We start from the raw sequence: 25,766 nt of genomic DNA on the forward strand, positions 1-25,766 counted from the left end.
CTTAGCTATGCCAAGTTTGATTAAGGAGGGCATCTTTCTGGGTCTCACAGAGGCTTTCACCTGAGGTAAAAGATATTAGTGTAGAAAAGGAAAGAGAATGGAATGTGGTAGAATAAAGTTTTGCATATATGTGTGAAATTGGATAATGAACCTTAATATAACAAATGAAGCCAACTTGTGACTTTAGGTGTGAGGTTTTATTTAACAAGTACTTGGTAACTTTGCTAGTTAATCATTTTGTCAAATAGTTCATAAAAAGCTTACATTCTTTTCACAATCAAAACCAGGTCAAGGGGGCCCGGCCCCATGGAGAGTGGTAAAGTTCGCGCTCTCCGCTGCAGCGGCCTAGGGTTTCGCTGGTTTGGATCCTGGGTGCAGACATGGCACTGCTTGTCAGGCCACATTGAGGCGGTGTCCCACATGCCACAACTAGGACCTGCAGCTAAGATATACAACTATGTACCGGGGGGATTGGGGGAGATAAAGCAGAAAAAAAAAAAAGATTGGCAACAGTTGTTAGCTCAGGTGCCAATCTTTAAAAAAAAAAACAAAAAACCCAAGTCAAGTTCTCATTTCTAGGGAAATCTGGAATGAAATTTAAAAGTCTTGTCAGATCTTGCATCAAAAATTAGAAACACTAAATGACTAGGAAAAGGCCATTATGCATTAGGTTAAATAACATAATTTAAAATAAGGGTGGTATGAGAGAGATCATCCAAAAGGATAGTGTTTTGGTTTTTATTCCTCAGTGGAATAATGCCGCCAACATTCACGCTGCAAAATGGATTCAAAGACATCTGAACACGGGCAAAAGCTGTTGAGCTTGGGTTTTTGTTTGTTTGTTTTTGGTTGTTTTAAACCTCATGCAATCCCTCAATGGAAAAGCGAATGTCAAACATTACATTAGAAAGTTCCCCGTCATAGAAAGGGAGCCAGAGAGCACAGATCGCTAAAACCACACCTGATTCCGAGTCTTCAACTTGAACATGTAGTTTCAATCTCTTTCAGCAAAACTTTGCTAAAGATGGTAACAGAATTGGCTTATGAATTGCCTTTCCTTTCCTTGTTATGAAGGAGGCATTAATAGGGGAAAATGGCAGAGAAAGCCATGGGAGTTGGTGGAGAAGGCAACAGTAGGCAGGTTCCCAGGCGAGCTCGTGGGCACCCTCACGGTAATTTAGGTTATAATCAGACCGTACAGGACGAGCACCTCCTTTAAGAAATACTTCATTTGTCATAAACAGTTGACTGATCCAAGTGGCACTTAATGTTTTTATGTTTACATTTAGAGTTTTTTTTATTAATGTATTATTACTGAACATCTTTCATGATTTATAAGCTGTAAAATATTTTAATCCTTGACTCATTTGTTTACCAAGGTTCACTTAATGCTATATAATATGTAGCACTTGAGGCCATCTGTTAGGAATATTTGAATAATATGCACGCTGTGAAGATATGTACAGCAAATACAGCACAAAACACATGAAATATTCAGGAAGAGTTTGTGGAGACAATCCATGTATTTTAATTAAAAAAAAAAATGTGGTCTGAAATGTAGCAGTAAATCTTTCCAAAAATGAAACTTTCTCCTTATTCTGGACAAATTGATGTGCTGAGTGGCATTAAGATGTCATTTTGACTTTAAGTGAATAGATTTTAAATAAAAATGTTGGACTGATCACTAATTAGAATTGTGCTTCTAAGAGCTCTTCATTCAGGGTGCGAAGTTATTTCCAGGTAACTGCAGCAGTTGTGTGGGGACCAGGGTAAGTGTACTGTTTTGTGAAGCAGCCCAAAGAGGGAGGCAGTGACTAGGACAACTTGGGTGTCTCTGGGTCATCCCTGGAGGAGGGGTTTGGGGGGAGCATCAAGTTTAATACGGTAGGTAGTCTTGGAAACACGGAGCTGGGTGCAGTGACTCAAGTGTGGAATCCTAGGCCTTGAAGGATCCTTCAGTCCCATTGATAGTTGAGGCTCTTTCTTTCTTTCTTTCCTCTGAATTGGTGGAGGATGGGGGCAGGTTGGCACCATGCATGGATCCCTCAGAGCGAGGGACCTTGTTGTGAAAGGTTGAAAACTGAGGCTCCCTGAGTCACTTGGCTGCGTGTAGACATCTGGATTCTCAGACCACCCACCCCTCAGCCAGGAGTGATTCTAAGGAGCCTTGCTGTTGCTTCCGGGTCGCACCACTTGTGACCTGTCATGGTGCCTCCTCTAAGGACATGCTAGATGGCATATTCACACGACAAAATTTGGTTCTCACCAGACCAAGGGAATGTCTGGCCAATGGTGAGTCTTAATCCTGGTGTTCAGTCTTTGAGCAATGTCTTCTCAGACTGCTTTCAACTTTTGTGTTTTGATGCCTAAATCAAACTTCCTTGGAGTTAAACCTTCTACTTTTTTAGTGTCTGTTATTTACTGGTCTCACAGGAGCAGGAGTGACCCCACTCACGGGTGTCCCTCAACTCTCAAAGCACATCTCCTGTCAAAAGTCGTAATAAGAGCACAGCAGTGTACCACATCTTAATTTCCGATTGGCTATTGCAATGTACCACATCTTAATTTCTGATTGGCTATTGCATATATCTTGCTATTTTAGGATATTAGCATATTATTTCAACATTTTGTCTGATCCTTATTCTTTCAACATTATTACAGACTCCCGAGGTATTTATTATTATCCACCTAAAGTAATTTGGGACTGCATCTTCTGTTGATCCCACGGACTGGCCAATCATTTTGCAAATGCCTTTCAGTTATCTCTGCACTGAGTTCTTCCTGTTTGTGTTGTGACTGGATGTGTTGAACAGGTGTCGCCTAAGTTACTTTTCTGTTTGGCCATCACTAGTGTTTGGCATTCCCTAGTAACAAAGTGAATTTCAGCATGCATTTCTAAATGGTCATTTTATTCCTACTTTTTTATTCTTATATCCATGTTTATCTTTGTCCTGACTCCTTTATTTCATCATTTTGAATTGTATCTTTGTAAATCACCTCTAATCTTTTGTGGGATGGGGCATCCTATGAATAAATTTTTTTATCTGGCATTTCTTCCAATCCTGCTCATTCCACTCCATACAAAGTACCCCAACTGATCTTTGCTGACCTCCAGGAAACCCCCATCTTGGACATTTGTTTGTCCTTGTTTTTGGATCAAATAGTTATTTTATAAAAATATACAAAGAATTCTTGGCAAAGAGTTTGGGCCTCTAATCATTGTAGCCCTAATATTGACACCTAGCATGGTGCTTGGTATATAGTTGGTGCTCAGTAAATATTTGTTGAATGAGTGATCAAATTATTTTTATTAGGATCCATGTGTTTGTTATGAATATCGATTATAAACAGTCATGTTATCTTATAAGGGAGTCTCCTTTGAAATGAATAAAAATAAGAGTTTTTAACAGGCAGTGGGAGCTGGATCTAGAAAAGAAATGATTGCTATCAAAACATTGCCAGGGAGGGGCCGACCCCGTGGCAGAGCAGTAAATTCGTGCACTCCACTTAGGCAGCCTGGGGTTCGGATCCCTGGCGGACCTATGCACCACCTGTCAAGCCATGCTGTGGCAGGCATCCCACATAGAAGGATAGAGGAAGATGGGTGGGCATGGATGTTAGCTCAGGGCTAATCTACCTCAAAAAAAAAGACAACATTACCAGGGAAAAGTGGGAACAGGTAGAAATAAATATTTAGCTTAAATTATAGTCAGTTTACTAAAATATAATAAGCTTGCTTACTCACTGTCTTCATTCATTCTTTTATTTTAGTGAGGGCTTGTCACACCCCACTGTAGATATTGGGTAACTTGTCTACCTGCCTTGCTCATCTGTAGCATACTACCTGCTCCCCTTCACTTCCCTACCACTTACAGGTCACATGTCACATTCCAGGTCCTCAGTAAATGCATGTGAGAGGAAGAAGGGGAGGGAGGAGTTTAACGGCTGGTTCTTTGAAATCCAGTGTAAGAAGGTTTTACTTTTTGTTGCACGTGATTTGGATGGCAGCATGCTGAGATTTTAATTATATGCACTTTAAAATATTGCAACCATGGTTATTATAAAAACACTTCTCATTGTCCTTGCTGAAGGGAGGAGCTCCCATTCTAATTTGACTTGTATTTGTAATTAGAAAGAAAGAAACCTTGAGTGGTCCCTAATTGAAACAGAGAGTGCATCGATCCACTTTTGTTTAGGAGTCTTCTGGAAACTCTAGATATAAAACAGTTTTCTTAATTATATCATGATGTAAAAATGAAATCATTTTGATTAGAACACTAAGCAAGATAGGCTTTTCTGATTGAAGTGCTGTATTTCATGTCTTTCATTGAATAATCAGCAAGAATGAGTCCAGAATAAAACCTCAGGGCAACATGGTAAATAGATCTCATCTTGAGTGTTAATTGATCAATCAACAGTTGCTGCTGTGACGAGGAAGTTGGTGAAGACTCATTTGGGCTCTCCTGTCCAGCCATTGATCCAGTCAGCATCCATCCATCCTTCCTCCCACTCAACAAATTGAGTACCTGATATGCGCAAAGCACTGCTCTAAACACTAACAATAGAGTTGAACAAGATGGACAAACGGAAGGAATGCCATGATCAATCAGTGATGTCTTCCAAGGGCTCATGAAGTCCATCCTGCCCACTGCCATTTTGTTTTTTTAAAGGTTTTATTTTTGTCCTTTTTCTCCCCAAAGCCCCCTGGTACATAGTTGTATATTCTTCGTTGTGGGTCCTTCTAGTTATGACATGTGGGGCGCCACCTCAGCGTGGTTTGATGAGCACTGCCATGTCCGCACCCAGGATTCGAACCAACGAAGCACTGGGCCGCCTGTAGCGGAGCGTGCGAACTTAACCACTCGGCCACGGGGCCAGCCACCCCCCCCCCCCCCCCCCCGCCATTTTTTAAGGAGCATTTTTGAATCTTTAAGGCCTTCTCCAGTTGAAGTAATCAGTTAAGTACTCTTGAGTGAAACATCACAGCACCAGCTGATGGCACTTGAGTGTTAGCTTCTTGTGAGAGTAGAACTTGGTCATTTGACCAATACTGATCATAGACAATGAGTTAATGATAGATGTATCCAGTAGTATAAAGAACTAATGATAAGCTCAAAGGCAGGTTTTCCATGACTCTCTTAATTAATCCATGAGTTTAATTTTGAAAAAATATAATTGAAACTTGGGAGATGTTTCTAAGCAATATTGAAAAAAGAAAAACCACTGAGTTATCTCTAGTATAGGGACAATTCTTGAATAATTAAAGGTAGCGAGTCAAATGGACTATTGTTGTCCTCTTGTGCATTGCAGAGAACTCATTGTCATTCTCCACTTGGAGTTGCAACCTTGTCATTTAGAAATGAAAGATGAATGAAAGTAAATTTTATTTAAGAGACTGTCATCAACATTTATGACACATGAGTTCTTTGGAGAAAAATATGTACCAAACTGCAGAATGGATTAAGAGTTGTATATAAAAAGAATTTTTTTTTCAGTAGCTTCTAAATTGAATAAACTAACTGGAAAATTTTCATACCCAGGATCTAATGATGATTGAGTTAGCCTTTTTATTGAGAAGAATTACCTTCAAAAGATGAAAAACAGACATCAAAGCCATGGGAAAACGATGGGTCAATCAGTAAGTAGACTTAAGGCAACTGAGTACCACCTGGAAAAAACACAAATGCAAATCCATCCCGCACTCTTCATACCAAAAGAAATTCTATATGGATTGAATATTTAAACCTAAAATAGGAGAAGTGCCCCCAAAAATGTGGGACTTCTTGTTCTGTTTTGTTTCTTAATAATCTCAGAACAGAGAAGTCCTCTTTATTCAAGTCACAAAACCTAAATGCCATAAAGGAAAAGATAGATATATTTGACTATGTAAAACTTTTAAAACATTTGAACAAAAAAATTCTGTAAACAAAGTCAAAAGGCAAATAACAAAATGGAGAAAAGATTGCAACACATTTGACAAACAATGGCTAATTTTTCTATTATATAAACAGCCCTCCTATACCATGAGGAAAAGATGAGCCATTCGGAAAATATTCAGAAGACAAACAGGCAGAAGAAGAAATCCAAATAGCCTTAGAAATATCTGCAAATTAGACAAAACAAAGAAGATGCCACATTTCACCTACCACATTGCTCAGTGGTATGAATGCTAGGCTTGCCAGGAGATGGGGACATGGGGACTCTCATAGGTCATTTGGAGTGTAACTGGAGACAAGCTCTTTGTAGGGCAATTTGACAATATCTATTCATATCTTAAATACCGCTTTTGATCCAGCGGTTCTATTCTAGGAATTTATCTTGGAAATGTTCTAGAATGTGTGTAATCACACACGTACCAGGATGTTGACTGCAGCATTGCTGATAATAACAAAAAACTGGAAATCAGAGACTAGTAAAAGTATTTTTGGTATCTAATGGAATACTGTGTAGCAAGTAAAAAGCACAAGATTTGTATATAAGTTGATATGCCAAAATATCCAAGATACATTGTTAAGGGGGAAGGAAAAGGCAACAGAAAAGTATAGATCAAGTCCTCCAGTAATTTGCATATTAAAATATACATGAGTATGTATGCATTTGCAGGAACCTTCCTGGAGACGGTGATTACTTCTGAAGAATAAGACTGGGTATTTGCTTAGGAAACGGATTAACTTTTCATAAACCCCTTTTAGTCTGTTTTAATATTTCATCATATGGATGTGCCATTTCCAGAATTAAATAAGATACATCTTTTGATCAGTTTCAGGAGTATTTGACTATTATTGGTTTTAGACTTTAGCCACTCTGTATCTCTTTCTGGGGTCTGTATCTGGAGAATAACAGAGAGCCTCCAGTAAGCCACTGCCCCACTGAGGTGGGTGGTTCACCGTCTGGCCCAGAACAGGAATCAGGCTCCGCCATTTTCAAAACTGTCAGCTTTGCCACTCACACATCTGGCTCAGAACACATGGGGCCCTTCCCGTTAGAGCTCGGAGCCTCTGGGACCCACACTCGCCCTGAAGGTTGACGCTGCCTCTGCTGGAGAGCTCCAGGGAAGGTGTGGCCATCATGTTTCTTAGGATACATTTTCGGTAGAATTCAGTCCAGGAATTTCTTTTTTAATTTTCTGTACGAGTTGGACAGTGAAGTTCTAGAATCTTTACCAGATTGCTTTCTTTGCCTAGAATCTTAGCACCAAATTCAGTGTTTAGTACATAAGTGAGTGTTTAGTAACTATTTTAATGATCTGGTTGTGACCTAGACATTTATTGTAAATCTTTTTTGGGAGAAACAATGACATGAAAGTAAATTGTAAAGAAATGAACAGGCTTAATGCCACTCTGATGAGAACCTTTTCTGTCACGTAGGTGAGACATAAACATTTAAGGTATGCTTTCCTTCTCAGAAAGACAGTGTCTCCAGTGTACTATTCTTGCCAAAGATATCTAATTTGAATCTAATCATGAGAAAACAATCAGACAAATCCAGAATGTGCTACATTCTAGTCACTTGTCTTAAAAAAGACAACCGTGAAAAACAAACAATAAACAAAAAAGGGTTGCTCCAAATTAAAATAATCTCATGAGACATAGCAAATGTATCGCACAAATATCGGATTCTGGATTAGGGGAAAAAAAGATTTGGGGGAGCCAGCCTGGTAGTGTAGTGGTTAAATTTGTGCACTCTGCTTCTGCAGCCCGGGGTTCGCCAGTTTGGATCCTGGGTGCAGGATCCTAACCACTCATCAGGCCATGCTGAGGCAGTGTCCCACATAGAAGAACTAGAAGGACCTACAACTAGAATATACAACTATGTACTGGGGCTGTGGGTGGGAAAAAAAAAAGAAAAAGAGGAAGATTGGCAACAGATGTTAGCTCAGAGCCAATCTTCCTCACCAAAAAAAAAAAGCAACAACAACAAAGAGATTAGAGGGACAATTGAGAAAATTGAATATAAACTATATGTTAAATAAAATTAATGTTCATTTTCTCAGGTATGTTGATGGCTGTGTCATAGAATGGCTTTATTATTAGGAAGTGAATGGGAAAGTATTTAGGAGTGAAGCATTCAGTGTTTGTAACTGATTTTAAAATGGCTGGGGAAATAGTATCTAGCTAGAAAGCTAAAGCAAATGTAGCAACATGTTACCAATTTGTAAATCTAGGTGAAGGATATATGGGTGTAGAGTGTATTGTTCTTTCAACTCTTCTGTAAGTTGAAATTTTCAAACAAAAAAATTAGAAAAGGGGCCAGCCCCGTGTCACATCGGTTAAGTTTGCACCCTCCAGCGGCCCAGAGTTCGCCAGTTCAGATCCCAGGCACGGACCTACACGCTGCTTATCAAGTCATGCTGTGACAGCAGTCTCACATATAAACTAGAGGAAGATGGGCACAGATGTTAACTCAGGGCCAGTCTTCCACAGCAAGAAAAGAGAATTGGCAGCGGATGTTAGCTCAGGGCTAATCTTCCAAATAAATTAGAAAGAAAAAAGAAAAATCTGATTTGACTCTCATAGGATCATACTGTCAGTAAACAGATACAGCAAAAAATAAAAATAAAAAAACCTTTTTAAGTTAGGCTCCTTTACTTTCTGCCTTCCCTCTTGCTTTGACGCTTATCCCTTACTATCCCCAGGTGAGGACACGCTCTTGATGGCATCCCTGTCATTCCGAGTTCGTGTGGCCCCTTTTGACTAACAGCAGACTGCCTAATGGGCAGTGCCCACCCCCTGCGCTGGCCCCTCTGTGGCCTCCGTTTCTGCCAGCCTCCCTGAACTGCCTCCTTTACACCTCATCCCTGCGGGCAGTGTTTCCATCAGGGTTCCAGGTGGCTCCTCTTTCTCAACCTTTGCCCCCGACCCCCCTTCTCTCTCGCTCCCGCAGGTGTCCCTGCTTTCAGACCTTGCCCCAGCCCCCAAGCCTTCATCTGATTAAACTGAAGTGGTGCCACCTGGCAAAGTCTTCCTTCCTGGGCCTCTTTGGGTGGTTTTTCCCCCCTTTTCGCCTCTGGGGCTGTCATGAGTTTCTTGTCAGCGTCCTTGGCTTTTTCTGCCCTCCTTCCCCGGAGCTGGGTCCGTGGCTTCCCCAGGTGTCCAGTCCAGTTGATAGTTGCATAGTTGTGATGTAAATTGCTGATGGCCTTTTCAGAAACCAGGAATGCCGGTTGAGACTGCCCCACGCCTTTCCAGACCCAGGTTCCAAACCTGGGTGCCCTGGGGCGTCTTCAGTCATCCACGGGGTGTCTGTTTTCTCTGCAAGGGCACTCGGGGTCTGCTCCCCACCTCTCAGGAGCCTGTGTGGCAGGAAGGGTGCCTTGGCCTCCCCCTCCCTGGGGGCCCTCCTGCCCCTTCTCACCCTTGTTTTGACCTTTTCACTTTCACCCTTTGAAATTTAACGCCAAACCTTTCCTATCATTCCACCAGAATCCCCAGGACCCCCCAAACAACACCCAAAACAAATAAATCTTAAACAGTTGAGGCCAATTTAATGATTTACGTTCTGAGTCCACTCAAGCAAGGAAGCAAACGCATAAATCGATTCTTACCTGGATTTCCCAGATTTGAGCTGTAATCTGTCCAATGGCGTTGGACTATCAGTTCAGTGACAATAATATAGAATGTATTGATAAGAGAAATGAAAGCTGGAAAACTGTGGAACCAAGAGACAGTCATGCGCTGGGCTAGAACCTGCTGCCTGCAGCTTATCGCTGGCCTTAGGGGAATACTTCAACCAAGTGGCGCTCCACACAGAATGCAGGTCACCAGGTAGCATTCACCCTGCCTTCTGCTCTTGACTTTGGGGCATTCTTCCTTAAAGTTTCCAACATTTGAGAAGCAGAGATTAATAAAGATAGATGGGGGATCTGAAAAACTGAGTTCCAGCCCCGACCTTGTCCTGATGACTTTTGTAATTTTGTTCAAGTTACTGAACTAGTTGGCTTCTGTTTCCCAATTTTGTTAAATGAGGAAGTGGGTTGGGGGGCCAGTAGATTGATGACCTCTGAAGTCTGCCCCAGGCCTGACTCCATGACTAAAATACAGAATATAGAATATAAAATATAAAATACTAAAATGATAAAATACAGTGGTCTGGGGTTTTGGATTCTTCCCCTATATTTTTTAGAAAATGCCTTTTAAACACTGAGTGTTTTTCGTAATTCTAGTAGCTCATATTTGCGTAATCAGACCTGATCTGAACCCAGGGCTGGGATAATATAAAACGAACTGTGTGCAAATCAAAGAGCAGAGCATGGGGAACACCTGTGGGGCATCAACACCAAAGTCTCTTCCTTCTTGATCTGAATCTCAGAGGAGCCACTCTGCCAGCACCCCGGGTTGCTCATGCCTGCGCGTCTGCATTCTACACCACGCAGCCAGCGCCGGTTTCATCACCTCTCCCGAAGTGTTTGATGATGGGAACTTTGATCTGAGCCTGAAACCCCAAATCAAAGTGATCGTTTGTTAAATATTTGTCACACATCCGGAAATTCTAAAACCCAAAACAGAATAGAAAGCCCTGTAACAAGGAATTTTCTTTCCAGCCAATTAAGGTCATTAAGGAACAGTGTCCCGATTCAAATAATTGCTTAAGCTTAGAATTACTGAGCTTCCCCAGTAACAGGTTACAAAAAGAATACCCCAATTCAGGACGGAGAACAGGAGGAGAATGCAAGCTTACAAACAAAAGTATGACCAAGTCATTCCTTTGACAATAACATTATTTAATCTAAATAGAAGCCTGATTTAAAACGTGATCTAAACAATGACATGAATTTTAAAGTTAGAGGAGTATTTGCCAACAGTTATACTCTGGTTACCACAATAAGGACAGAGTTGAAAATTCTAGCCTTAGGGAAGCCTATATAGAATAACAATAAAACATCATTTTAAAACCACGTTGTCCTCTCATTTTACTAAACATTCACTTCCAAAGCTGTATTTCTCCACAGAGAGGCAACAATTCCCATTCTGCTTCCAGAAGGGAAAAGCATTTGGAACACTTTCCAGCTTCTCTCTGCACCCACCGCCCCCACCCCCCCCCCGCCCCCACCCCACCCCCCCCAGGAGGAGGCATGTCTTACTTGGTTGACAGGTTTGGGAAGCGAGCTGAGCATCTTTGACTCCAAGGCAGCCTGTCCACAGGATGCACACGTTCTGGGGGGTCTCAGTCATGCAGTGAGCTCATGGGGGGGCCCCACGTCTGTAGGGGGACCTCTAGTTGGCCAGAGCTGCCCTTGACTGAGGGGCCAACTCCATCTAACACAGGATGAAGGATTAAGGAGCCCACTTTGGATGCGTGATGCAGTCATGCCCTGTAATTTAGTCTTATCTCTAATAAAGCTGTTATTTTTGTCTCCAGTTGTGACTCCTCTGTGTGTCTCAGGTTGGGAAGAAAGTAGTGTTATTTATTGTGGCCACTGCGATTCCACCAGCCAGTCAATACTTTCCTACGGGGAGCCGAGTTCATTCCAGGGAACTGAGTTTATAAAGAAGGTTAAGACTTGGTCCCTGTCTGAGCAACCTGCAGTCTAGGATTATGAAATTCAATTTTATTAGTTTTAATTAAGGACAGTGTTCTCCCTCACTCTTTGATCTCTTTGGGTGTTATCATCCTGTCCTATAAATAAATATCGCTGCGTTTCTAATATGAATTCTGGTAGAGCTATTTTGGTACTCTTTGTATTATTGTTGAGATTTAACAGCTCACGTAGAACAAATTTGATTGTGTTTATATATAAACCTTCTTAACAAGGGAAACAGAAGGATTAGATTCAATAAAAACAGGACCAGCATTCTGAATGTGTTTAAACAAGTTTTCCCCACTGATAAATAGAACTATTGAGTATCATTTTCAACTAGACTGACAAGAAAAAAAGTCATCAGTTCCCCTAAAGAATTTGTACAATGCTCAAGGCAAGTTCCAGCTGGATCCTCTTAAATGGATCAGTCTTTTCTAGTAAATGACTCATAAGACCATTTAAATCTATGAAGCTTTTCAGTAAATTTATTCAATTAAAAGGATTTTCAATATTTTAGCAAATATTAAATTACCCATAATATTCTGGCGATGTCAAAATGGAAAACAAAACACCCCACACACCCGAAAGTCCCTCTCTGGGGCCCACAGCCCGGGTGTCAGCAGTGTCCTTCCATCCTTCAGGCAAGTTTCCGTGTAGATTGATGGAAGTTACTTTGGTGCAATAATGCTGACAAATTTACTTATCTTTCATGATAATCACTCCTGCTGCTGTAGGGAAAAAATTTTTTAAGTACCTAAGTATTGGGGGATTACATTATGCCACACCAAAAAGGAAGAAAATAATTTCTGTAATGACAATTCAACATCAGTCAAGACTCTGGACCAGAGCATCATTATTATTCTCTTATTAAAGTAGGTAACTTTACATACTGTGTCCAGAGTGTATTCCATCTCAAAGTGGGACTGTGACATTTTCTTCTTTTAAGAGTCACTTGAAAAGGTTCAATTTACACACTATGCTTTGGACTTCTACTTACGTAACTTTCTTTTTTTTTTTTTTTTTTTTGAAATTGACAAAACATCACGATAGAAAGTATGCCATATTATTCCTAACCAAGAAGTACATTCCAGTGATTAGAATACCAAGCTGAATAGATGGAGGAATGCAATGGCCAACAATGCAGTCCTCTACCATCCCTCCTTGCTGGTAGGAAGAAGTCAGAATTTAAGAGGTATAAGTCTCAAAGATTTTGGCTTTACCTTTTGGTGTGTAATGAGTCAACTATAAAATGGGGAGAATCACCTAACTTCCAGGTCTGAGGATGAACACAAAGAGTTTTTAAAGTCTGTTGAGGTTTCCAAGAAAAATGATCGTGTTAATTCTGGAAGTACTCATAGAGCAATGAAGTATCACTTTCCATTAGGGGAAGAAGAAAGTTGGGTGATGCCAAGTGTTGGTGGCAATATAGGAATATAGGCATCTTCCTACACTGCCGGTGAGACTGGAAGGTGATGCTCTGCTCAGCAAGCACATGTGCCTTATGACTTAGCAGTTCTGCCTTTCAAGGTATACCCCAAGCAGATGCTCATACAGACTCTAAAGGACTGGTACAAGGACGCTCATTGCAGTATTGATTTTCATAGTGGGACTTGGAAGCAACTGGGGAGAGTGGGCAGGTAGAACATGGTGGGGGCATACCAGAGATACTGTGCTGCAACTGGAAGTAGCAGAATAGATATCTACACAGAAAGATGGATTGACTTGAAAAAAAAATAGTCCTGAGAGAAAAAAGTAAGAAACAGAATAAAATCAAGAGAACAGCACCATTTATGTAAATTAACAACACACGGAAAACAGTATTCGTTTTACAAGAACACATGCAAACAAAAGACAACAGTCAACTGGAGCAATTGCATATGGTGGGAATGGGTGGTGGGAGTAGGGAATGAGGAATAAATAAACAACATAATTAAAAAATACCAAAAAGAGGGCCACCACGCGTGGAACAATAGTGTACGGAATAACAGTGTGTTATGACCTGGGTATGATGATCTCAAATCTCTGTTTTTTAAATACTGTTGCTTCCCTAAATATAACACACACAAACACACACACACACACACACACGAGATTGCAAGGTGGTGACATATGGCCCATGTAATACATAAAAATGGTTTAAATTAGTTGCCAACATAAAATCCAGGTCTTCAGCTAGTCTTAGAAAATCCAGCAAGTGGCTGAAGGCATCAATTCCTGGGTGTGCCTGGCAGCTGCCTCATCTAAAACAGGGATGCTGACTCTCGGTCACCACAGTCCACACTCCATCCCTGACAGAGCATGAGGGTCAGCTCCTGCTTACCTTTGCATCACATGCTAAACCAGACTGCTTTGTTCTATTTCCTACCTGGGGCTTGATCTGGTGCTGCTGGACACAGAGGTCAGCTTCCTCCCCATCCTCTCCCCTGCCACAGCCTCTCAGAGGTTTGGTTAAACCAGACCAAGTGAAGGAAAGAGAAGAACAGGGATAACCCCTAAAATTTTGGTTAAAATACCTGAGTGGGTTTGGGCCTTCAGCTGAAATGGAGGAGACCAGGGCAGGCTGAGGCTTGGGGAGAAATTCAAGAGTCTCTCCTTCTTACCATGAGATATTTCAGATGCCCTTCAGACATCCAGGTGGTGAACTTAAATATTTACAGCGGTTATGCGAGTCTGGAGTTCTAGGGAGAGGCCAAGGTTGGAGGGTAGCCGATTGGGCGTCATCAACATGAACGTGGTACTTAAAGTTGTGAGACTGGATAAGAGCATCCGAGGAAAGTGCCGAAGTAGAGAAGAGCAGGAGGATTAAAAAGGAGAAGGTGGGGGGGGCCAGCCCCATGGCCAAGTGGTTAAGTTTGTGCACTCTGCTTCGGGGCCCAGGGTTTCGCTGGTTCAGGTCCTGGGCACAGACATGGCACCGCTCGTCAGGCCATGCTGGGGTGGCATCCCACGTGCCACAACTAGAGGGACCCACAACTAAAATATACAACTATGTACTGGGGGCGGTTTGGGGAGAAAAAGCAGAAAAAAAAAGAGAGAAGGTGTGAATCTCTGTTGAGAGGGGGAATATGAATGAAATATGAAAATTTAGGAGAACTCCCAGGCAGCATACTTTTATGTATTTTCTAGAGCAACAGTCAATTGAATAAATCTCAAAAGTATAACTTTGAGTGAAAAAAGCAAGCTGCAGAATGGCATGCGTAGTATGGTAGCATTTATGACTATTGAAAAGAATATTTATGATTATGAAAAAGAATATGCAAAACAATACAGTGTGTTTTTCATGAGTATATAAGGCACAGCCTTTTGAGAGGGACAAAGAGGAGTGGAGCTGGGGAGGGAACAACGGAACAGCAGCAATTTATAACATTCTCTTTTATTTTTATTACTATTTTTAGAAGATTTAAAAAAAATCAATAGCTATGATAATAAGGAATTTTAGTGAAAATTCAGATTAAATTGGGAATATTGGAAATCTGTAGAGTAGTTTGATTAGAGAAATTTGTGCATTGGATGTATGTAAACTCTTCATAGCAAGTGAGATGGTTAATTTTATGTGTCAACTTGACTGGGCCATGGAGTGTCCAGTGACCAGGTGTTTGGTCAGACATTATTCTGTATGTGTCTGTGAGGGTGTTTCTGGATGCAATTAACATTTGAATCAGTAGCCTGAGTAAAGCAGACTGTCCTCCCCAGTTTGGGTGGACATCACCCAATCCATTGAAGGCCCAAATAGAACAAAAAGACTGAGTGACAAAGGACTTCGTTTGCCTGTTTGATCTGGAACTTTGGTCCTGCCGTCAGATTGGAACTTACACCATCAGGTCTCCTGCTTCCCAGGACTTCAGACTTGGCCTGGAGCTACTCTGCTGGCTCTGTGGTTCTCCAGCTTGCAGACAGCAGATCGGGGTGCTTGTCAGCCTCCAGAATCACTTGAGCCAATTCCTTAAAATAAACAAATAAACAAGAAGTAAATTCTATTGGTTCTGTTTCTTTGGAGAATCATGACTAATACAACGCATAATATAATTTTCATCTTTGTTTCCTTCTCAGCAAACTAAGAGTTGTCACGACAACTAGAAGGACCTGCAAATAAGATATACAACTATGTACCGGGGGGTTTGGGAAATAAAGCAGAAAAAAAAAAAAAAAGAGTTGTCATGGATCCCTGATAGTAAGTTCTTGATAAATTTGTTCTTTAGAGTAAATTTGTAATTAAATTTATTACATTTTTAATCTTAAGATTTTCTTAATTGAAAGCTACTTTACTTTGTCAGCCTTTTTAATGCTTCACTGAGTCACCCATACATCTGTGAGCAGAGCCATTTCTAGGATTTTGCAAATATTTGTGAAGCAAATGCCTCTAGGCCCACTATGTGCACGAGGCATGTGGCTGGACTCTGAGGATCTGGTGGTGAAGACAAGAACAAAATCTTTGTTGTCGTGGGATTTCCAGTCCAGGGGACACAGGGGCTGACATTGAACCCACAATCAGACATGATTACAAGTTGTAGTCAGTTTGAGAAGAAAAAGAGTGGACCTCTTTGAATCAGTGAAGTCAGCGCATCTACTTGAGACAAGGAGTCAAGAAGGGCCTCCCTGAGGTGGTGACCTCTACGTGGCGTCCTGAAGACACGAAGATTCAGCCCATTGATGGGGGAAGGGCAGATGGAGCAGCATGTGCAAAGACTCCAGGACAGAAAAGAGTTTGACAAATCTTTTTCACTCAATGCTTTGGATGGGTTAAGGGAGATTCATAATATTTGGCAAAGACTCATAAAGGCAGCCATTTGGAGAGGAGAAGATCGTATCACCACCTTTCTTGCCTAGGTTGCCCTTAGTAATGGCATTTATTACTCAAAGTCATTCTTGATCTTCTAGTAGCTGGATCTCACAGGTGATGCCAGTGGAGAGGGGGAAAAGGTGTTGTTTGAGCTGACAGTGGGGTTTGACTTGGCCCCGTGCCTTCCTAGGGAATACCCTACTTTAAAAAATCACTCTAAAAATGACAGACTCTTTTTCCAGATGGCACCACAAAACAGTGTTGTTGATTGCTTTTCAATGAAGCCAAGTAACCCAAAAGCCTCCTCAAAAGGAGTGAAGACGTGAGATTTGATTGCGCCCACTGTGTGGGGGCATGGGGAAAGATGGCACCACATTTCACAATGCACCCTTCCTGCCAAGGCACTTGAGGCAAATTCCTTCCTAGAGGTAAGTTGTAAACGTACATTAGCTAGACCCCTGCATGTGTTTCAAGAATCCATCTCTATCCCACAGAAACAACCCCAACAACCCCCCATCCATCAGTGAGCGATAAGAACATTTCAAAAACAAATCTCAAAGTATTTGATGGTAAATTCCATGCCACCACTATAGTGAGAGCATTTCTTTTGCCCTATCTTAAAAACCACAGTAAAATAGGCCAGGAATTTAGCGAGTTGTCTTTATTTTTATTTGTAGGGATGCAAACAGCGCCAGCCACTCCTGGGAAATTGATGTCATTGAACATCTGTGCTCACCTACCTTTTAAAAATAAGCAAATAAAATTCTGAAAGCAAAACTCTTCACCTAGATTATCTTTCTATCTCTTAGCATCCTCATTTGCTGACCTTTCCTGTGGATGTGACAAGTTGCATTTAGCAGGACCCCGGTGCAGGTTTTATTATTTATTTGACTTTTGCTTTTTTAAATGACCTTTTGCTTTCCCGAAGTTTCTCTGCAATCTTTACTTTGGCCCTAGTTTGAAGCTTCTTCCTGAGCCCCCCTTGCCCAGGATTACTCTGTGTTTTCTATCTTACCGGCATCAGTCTTTACTTTTCTTTCCTCTTGAACTTCTGACCTGAACTTTCTGCTTCCATGGTTCTCCTTTATGCATCTCTTTATCCTTGCTTTCCTCTTATTTTATTTTTCCCAGTGGTTTCATCATTCGGAAAAGTGTCAAAGGAGTGTTAGCATTACTCAACACCTAGGCTCTTCGATGCCCCATCAGCTGAATTTAGTCACATTAAGTTCTAATTACTGAGCTAAATGGATTCTGATTACATACTCGACTGCTTTGGCCTGTGAAATGTATTTTCAGGAAGGTGAAACCTTGCCACATTGCCTGGGAAGTAGTTAAAAAAAAGAAGATGCTGACTCTTCAGCTAAAATAATACTCATTTATTCATTCATTGAATATGTATTGAGCTGCTAGTAGCTGCTAGGCACTGTGCTAATTATTGAGTATGGACTGATGAATAAAATAAATGTAGACCCTGCCCTCAACGAGCTTAGAGTCTAGGTGGGGACACAGACATTAGCAGGCAGACATATCAATATATACTTTTGGATTGCACCCAGTGAATGGAGGCAGCAGATGCTATGGTTGAGAATAACTCAGGGAACTACTGGGTGGTCGATAGAGTTGCAAGAGTTAGCAAGTAAAAACACAGGATGCCCGATTAAATTCAAATTTCAGATAATGAATACATTTTTGGTATAAGTATGTTCCATGCAATATTTGGGACTGACTGATACTAAAAAAGGTATTCATTATTTATCTGAAATTCAAATTTAACTAGGTGTCCTGTATTTTCTCGGGCAACCTGGGTGGTCGAGGAAGACTTCTCTGAAGAGGTGATATTTGATCTGAGAACTGAAGGAGGAAGAGAGAGCCAAGAAGAGAGTGTTGAGTTGAAGGCCCCAAGCATGAGAGCTGGGCATGTTTGAGGAACTGACAGGGGAGGGGTCCCTGATTGGTCTGGAGACGTGGGCCAAGGCCAGATCATGCAGAGCTCTCTAGGTCCGGGTAAGGAGGGTCGATTTTATTTGCAAAGGCTTTGAAGCATTTTAAGCATAGCAAATGGGGGCGGGGGGTTAGGTCATATTTAGGTATTAAAATTATTGTCCGGGCTGCGGCATGGAGAAGAGATTGGAGGGGACCAGAGGGGAAGTGAGGAGAAAAGAGAGACGGACATTGTCATCCAGGGAGAGGTGACAGCTGTTTGGATGAAGGTGGAGATGAGGTAGGTAGATCTGAGACACATTTTGCAGATAGACTTGACATTTCTTACTCGTGTATTGGATACAGAAAGCAGTGAGGGAGAAGGGAAAACATCAAGAATGAATAATTTTTAAATGGAGGACCTGGTGAACAGTAGAGCCGTGTCGGAGATGGGGGAGACCGGGGTGGAACAGTGAGCAGAAAGGGGTGGATAATGAAGAGTTCAGGATCAGAAGGGTTAACAACCGTGAGACATTCGGTGCTACCACCACTGAAACCTGCACAGAGCTTCGTGGTTCAGAAGCCTCACGCCTACGGATTTCATTTGACAGGGAACCTCCTTAATATTGGTGTTATTTAATTCCTATAGCCCTAGAATGGCAACGTTATACCTGAACCCCCAAAATTCCTCACTTGGCATCTTGCTTGGGCCCCATTGGTTTGCGCATTGAGTGAAGTGTGATGTCTTAGTTTCAAGCTGTATATAACATGGATGTTTTCTTTCTTCTGTAAAACCAGTTTGTCACGGTTTTCTCTTACGTAGATCAGAATCGAGCCAGTCCTCCTGTCTGGGGATGCCATCTGCACATTGGACCTCAAAGAAACCAGCTAAGTGAGGTGTCAGTTTTGGGAAATGCTGAGCACTCAGCGCCCCTGCCCTGGTGTCATGAACTCCTGGGTTTGTGGATAATGAAAGGCTTCCTGAGAGAGAAACTCTGAGGTCCCCTCAACACAAGCCTGATGAAGGGGCCAAAATGCAGCCTTTCCACAGGCCAGTGGCCAAGGTTATGGGATCTGGCGTCGAGAGACCTGGGTTCAAGTCCAGGCTTCTCCACTAATTAGTTGCATGACCTTGAACTCATTACCTGAGTTCCCTAAGTCTCATTTTCTCCACAGTATTTCTGTATGACATGAGCGAGTTTATATTGACTGTGCTTAACATAGAGCCTAGCACACAGTTGGTGTCCCATGACTGTTGGCCTTTGTTATCTTCTTTTATCATTAATTACATTACTGAGGGAAGTTATTGAATTGGTTATCCCTGAAAATTTGAGTGAAAGTGATGAGCCGTGATAATTCTGAATGAGGGAGAAGTGAGCGTAGTGGTTAAGAACCTGGACTCTGGAGCCAGGCTGCTTGGATCTCAATCCCGACTCTGGTGTTTACTAGCTGTGTGGCCTTGAGAGTCACTGAGTTTCTTAGTGCCTCAGTTCCTTCATCTTTCAAATGGAGTAGTAATTGGTAGCTGTGAGAATTAAATGAGTTAATATAAGTGAAACCCTTAGAAGAGCGCATGACATATGGCAAGCCTTTGTAAACATTAGCTCCGATTATGGAAGGGACATGGCTGATGGGAGGCAGGAGGAACGGAGACGAAGCAGTAAGCTAAGGTCGGGCTGTTGCCCCCAAGAAGACTGGGTCTATTCCCCGGTGCCAGGGCACTCAACAGAGTTTTGAACGGTAGTGATCCCGTTTTCCCCATTCCTTCTCCCTCCTTCTTTCTCTAAAATGAAAAAAAAGTGAAATTTACCTAGAGATCCCTGAGGAAAAGCTGTCCGCCTTCTGGAATAATCTGACCCTGAAGATGATGGAATGTACAGTCATGCCAAGTGAAAAAGAATAAAGCATCCAGGGTGCAAAGCAGGAGGAGACAGGGGCGGGAAGCAGATTCACGCCAATGGACCATTGAACACGAGCCGTGGAACAGGACCCAAGGATCAAGGGACGTTCAGTTTAGGGGGCGCCGAGGGAAATAGTCATGAGGGAATAGGAGGAGAACAAGAGAGGACTGGTTGCCATATGGTCTCAACGTCGTGTTCAGGAGTCTGGAGGAAAGGCCTAAGTGGAGGCTGGACCTTCTCCAGGGGAGGGAGCTACTCGCAGCACAGAATTCTCGCTGAGCGATGTTACTTTGATAAACTCTCCGGGTCCCAGGCTTCCCGACGGTCCCTATTTCTGTCTGGGGTTTCCTGTGATTCCAGGGAAGCTGAGCCCAGTCTCCTGCCCTGAGGTGGAGCTCATGACGTAGGTTAAGCCGATCAGAATCCGTGTTCGTCTCCTTCTACTCCCCAGTAACTGTTTCTGGGGAAGGCAGGTGACCCGACCTGGCTCAGTGAGTTAATCTCAAGTCTTTGGTTTAAGCTTCTAGGATAAATAAATAAGAGAAATAAAATTTATGTTCATACAAAAATTTGTACATGACTATTTACAGCAGCTTTAGCTGTAATTTCCCAAACTGGAAACAACCCTGATGTCCTTTAACAGGAGAATGGTTAAACAGATGGTGGCACATCCATACTATGGAACACTACTCAGCAATAAAGAGGAATGGATTACTGATACACACAACCTGCACAAATCTCCAGATGGTTATGCTAAGGGAAAAAGCCAATCCTGAAGGGTTGCATACTATATGAGTGCATTTATAGAACATTCTTGCAATGACAAAATGATAGAAATGAGAGAACAAATTAGTAGTTGCTAGAGATTAAGGAGGCGGTCAGGAGCAAGAGAGAAGTGGACTTGACTACAAAAGTGCAACATGAAAGAGCCTCCCGATGATGGAAATGTTCTGTATCTTGACTGTATCAGTGGGAATATCCTGGTGGTTATGTTAACTATAGTGAAATATAGATTTGCAAGCTGTTACCACCGGGGAAACTAGGTAGAGGGTAAACATATTTTTCTATATTATTTCTTAAAACTGCACGTGAATCTATAATTATTTCAAAGTAAAGTTAATTTTTAAAAATGTCAAGTAACCGTTAAAATAATCACGTTATATAATACATAATACATACAGTATTATTATTTTAATGGTATATATAGAGAGAATATGTAATATATATAAGTATACATATTACAAAGCTCTTAGAGAGCATAGTCTTACAACGAAGTACTACTAAGCAATGAAAAGTAACAAACTATGATAGAAGCAATGACGTAGTTGAATCTCGAAGCCATTATACTGAGTGAAAAAGACTGGTACCTGAGAGTACATAGTGGGCCAGCCCTGGGACCCAGTGGTTAAGTTTGGCGGGCTCTGCTTCAGTGGTCTGTGTTCAGTTTCTGGGCACAGACCTACACGACTCATCCGTCAGTGGCCTTGTTGTGGCAGTGGCTCACATATAAACAAAAGAGGAAGATTGGCAGCAGATGTTAGCTCAGGGCAAATCTTCCTCAGCCAAAAAAAAAAAAAAAAGAAAAAAGAGTACAATTATATCATTCCATTTATATTGAATTCTAGAATAGAGAAAACTAATCTATGGTAGAAACAAGACTAGACTAGTGTTTTGTCTCTAGGGAGGTGAGAGTGAGGATTGGCTGAGAAGGGTAAGAGTCATGAGGGAACATTCTGGATGATAATAATGTTTTCTTTCTTATTAGGGGTTTGGGTTATACAGGTGCATGCATTTGTCAAAACTCATTGAATGGTACATTCAAGATTTGTCCATTTCATTGTATACACATTTTATCTAAAAGAACTATAAACAAATATTAAATTCTAGTAATTTTGTACATCCTTAAGTGATTGGGATGAAGTGTATTGATGTTTGCAACTTAGCTTAAATCCATTTAAAAATAAGGTGAATTGATGAATGGATAGAGGGCAGGATAGATGGATGGTTATGAGAAAACAAACGTGATAAAGTGTTAATACAGAATCTAGGTCACGGGCGTTTGTGTGTTCGCTGTGTCATTCTTTCAATTTCTCTGTATGTTTGAAATTTTTCATAATAAATAAGAAAATAAACAGCTAGTATAAGAGAGATTATGGAACAATAATAATAAAATAAATCTTGTTAATCTAAAGGAAACCAGGAAAGGGGGAATAAAGGAACAAAGAGTAGAAAGATCACACAGGAAAACAAAGTCCAACTATAGGCGTCACCACATTCGATGTAAATGAACTAATCAGTCCAATTAAAACATAAAAATGAAAGCCTAGGTTTAAACAACACCACAACAACTATATGCTGTTTACTAGAAATACATTTTAAGTATGAAGACACAGATGGATTGGAAGTGAAAGGATGAAAAACATACCAAAAAAGCTAACCAAAAAGAGGTACTGTGTCTATATTACTATCAAACAAAGTATACTCAAGGTTGGCTTAGTCAGCTTGGGCTGCCATGACAAAACACTGTTGACTGGGCGGCTTAAACAAAAGGAATTTGTTTTCTCACAGTTGTGAAGGCTGAAAATCTGGTGATCATGGTCATTTTCTCATTTTCTGGTAAGAACTCTCTTCCTGGCTTGTGGATGGCACCCTTCTTGCTGTGTACTCACATGGCCTTTCCTCAGTGTGTGCCTCTGGAGAGAGGGAGCAAGCTCTCCGGTGTTTCCTTATAAGGGCACTAATTCAATCACGAAGGCCCCACCCTCATGACCTCCTCTAGCTGTCATCACCTCCCAAAGGCCCCATCTCCAAATACAATCACATTGGGAGTTGTGGCTTCAGTGGAAGAATTCTGAGGAGACACAACATTCAGTCCCTAACAAAGGTAAAACATTAGAAATTTAAATAGCACATTTATTAATGCTAAAGATTCAATTCAATAGGAAGCATGATGATCCTTAATTTGTATGCACCCAATAACAGCTGCAAAATATATAAGGGAAATGTTGACGGATCTAAAAGGAGAAATAGACAGATCCACAGTAATAGTTGTCCTTTTGTAGGTGACTTTGCTGTGAAGCTTTCATTTGCAATAGCAGAAACTAAATCATTATCCTAAGTTAAGATTTTCCTTTGGCTTCTGGTAGAACTTTTCAAATTTTTATTCTATGTTGCTGATTTGAATTCTTATGTTATTGTGTTTACTGTTCATTGCTCCTATCAAAGTTTTGTAATGTGGCAGTCATGTTTGAAACACCCCTATACTCTTTCCTTATCTTAGCTTGTTACTGATGATTAGTGTTTTCGTTTTATAGATTGTGTCCTCTTGAATCTTCATTAATATGAAATTTTCTCAAGTTTCATGCAGTTAATATGAATTACAGCAATTTCCTCAGATGCTTCTGGGGTTGATGTCCCCCAACCTAGTAGCCTTTCTGGAGTGACCTCAGCATTCAGCCTGCTTGCTGGGGCTGCTGCCCTTGAAGGAACCCCGCTGGGCCAGCGTCTCATGATTTTGACCTCAAGATGAGCCCTTGACCTTCAAACCGGGGAAGTCAATGGGGACGTGGTAAGGCCCATCAAATTCCTTTCTGGTCACGCTGCTTTCTCACAAGAACTGGAGTTGGAGGTTCAACTTTTCTGTCTCTTTCAATCCGGTCTGATTAGTAGGGTCTATGTGAAATGTTTGGTAAGGGAATGACACCTTCTCAGTTTCCAGAAGCAAGTTTGCCTCTTTGAGTATTTTTTGATGATTCGTGCTGAGAGGGAGTGGTTAGATATCTGCACTTACTCCCTCAGCTTACTGGAGGCCTACCCCTAACATCTTAAACATCCATAGTCTGTTCATTCTTTTATCTATGAAGCATTTATTGAACACTTAGTATATATCGGGCCCTACGCTTCTCCCTTCAGATAAATGTGAACAATGGTCTTTGCCTAATGCAGCTCACAAGCCAGCAGATTTCTTATGTCTTTCCCCAAGATTCTAGATAAATTCAATGCACGTGGTAGACAATCAACATAATCGTTTGATAATGATGGTATCCCACCTCGTGTTGCTGCTTATCCTCCATGTTGGTCATACTATATTCCAAGCACAGTAAGCCCAGCACCATCTCCAATGCCCCACCTCGATCCCATTGTTTAAACCACATGTGGAACTTTTCAGGGGTTTAATCTCTGTGCTGTGTTGTCAACACATTGGATGTCTCGTTTTTTCATTTCTTTTAAAGCCAACTAAATAGCCAAGCCCAGTGTACCCAAAGAAAGTGCCAAAAGATATGTTCCATTCACTTGAAGTCCTGATGTGACAGTTTAATGATCTTCTGTCGTTAAGGAGGTTTTCCCTAAGTGGTGGTAGTGATATGCATGGTGAAATTGACACTGCTTGGAACTGATGTCCCCGACAGTATCAAGGATGACAAATGAGGGAGGACAGTATGACTCTGAACAACCAAAGTCGGTGGCATTTAGCCAGGCCACAGAGGCAGGCCACTTCCTGTAGATTCTGCTGCTGAGTTTTGAATGCAGCTTTGGGAGTGTGTTGCTGGTGGAAGGCTTGCTGATTGTAGTTGCAACCTTGGTTCCTTTCTGTGCCACACTTGGGGGAAAATTACCTACCTGTAATATTGAATTTTACCTACATAATTCTTCTACGAGCTCTTTGGGCTTACTTGTGTTTTTCATGCTTCTTAATTTCACTAAGCCAGAGCTATAAGATTGAGGCTAAAGGAGGTGATGTTTCTGAAGGAAACAGACCACTTATTGGTCCCAGGTGGCATTGAAGCTTTTGATCCTAATACAACTATTTTTTAAGCAATGCCCGGGACTTGTAAAATTGGCCATTTTATTACAGAAATACATTGTACTTTTGGTTAGAAAAATGCCCTCGTTGGGAGCTGCCGCCTCATTGGCCAACGATGCGGTCAACGCTTGCAGTCACTTTCTAACCAAATAGATAGGTTTTCAAACATATTTGCTTGTGTGGCTTTGGGAGAGAAAATCATTCTTTACGTATAGGAAGATGTAACTGAGCGCACTTGGGCAAGAAAATTATTCAACAAAGCCACAATGTATTTTAACTGACATTGAAACAAATTTTCTAGTTCATAAATTAACAGTTGTATCAACGCTTTACAGTGATCGCTTGTTGGTCATCTCACCATCTCGTTTGATCCTCATAACAACCATACAGGATGGGGAGGGCAGGAGTCATTGGGCCTGCTGGTCAGATAAGAAAATCAGGTTCACGGGACAGAAATGATCAAGTCTCACATGGCTAGAGACAGAGGGCAGTCTAGAACTGATGACTTTCATTCCAAAGATCTTTCTAGACCACTTGTTCCGAGCTTCTTCCGATGCCAACAAGCTCGAATGCTGGGAGAATCTTAAAAGGAGTCTTACAGTCGAGGGTTCATAGATGAGGTGAGTTGATCCCTTCTGCAAAAGGGTAAAACGTTAGGTGGTAATATAGATGAGAAGAAGGTAAAATGGAAAATTAGAAGACCCTTCCACTTTTTCTTCTTCTTTACTTGTTTTGCTGGCTGATAGGAAAGTGGTGAAACTTGAAGACCACCAGAAACACACCCTATCATGTGTTATTTTGCTTAGAAAGGACCAACCCTCTTCAGTGACCAACCTCACTCCA

This window comes from Equus asinus, chromosome 2 (assembly GCF_041296235.1).
Source record: "Equus asinus isolate D_3611 breed Donkey chromosome 2, EquAss-T2T_v2, whole genome shotgun sequence".
NCBI lineage: Eukaryota > Metazoa > Chordata > Mammalia > Perissodactyla > Equidae > Equus > Equus asinus.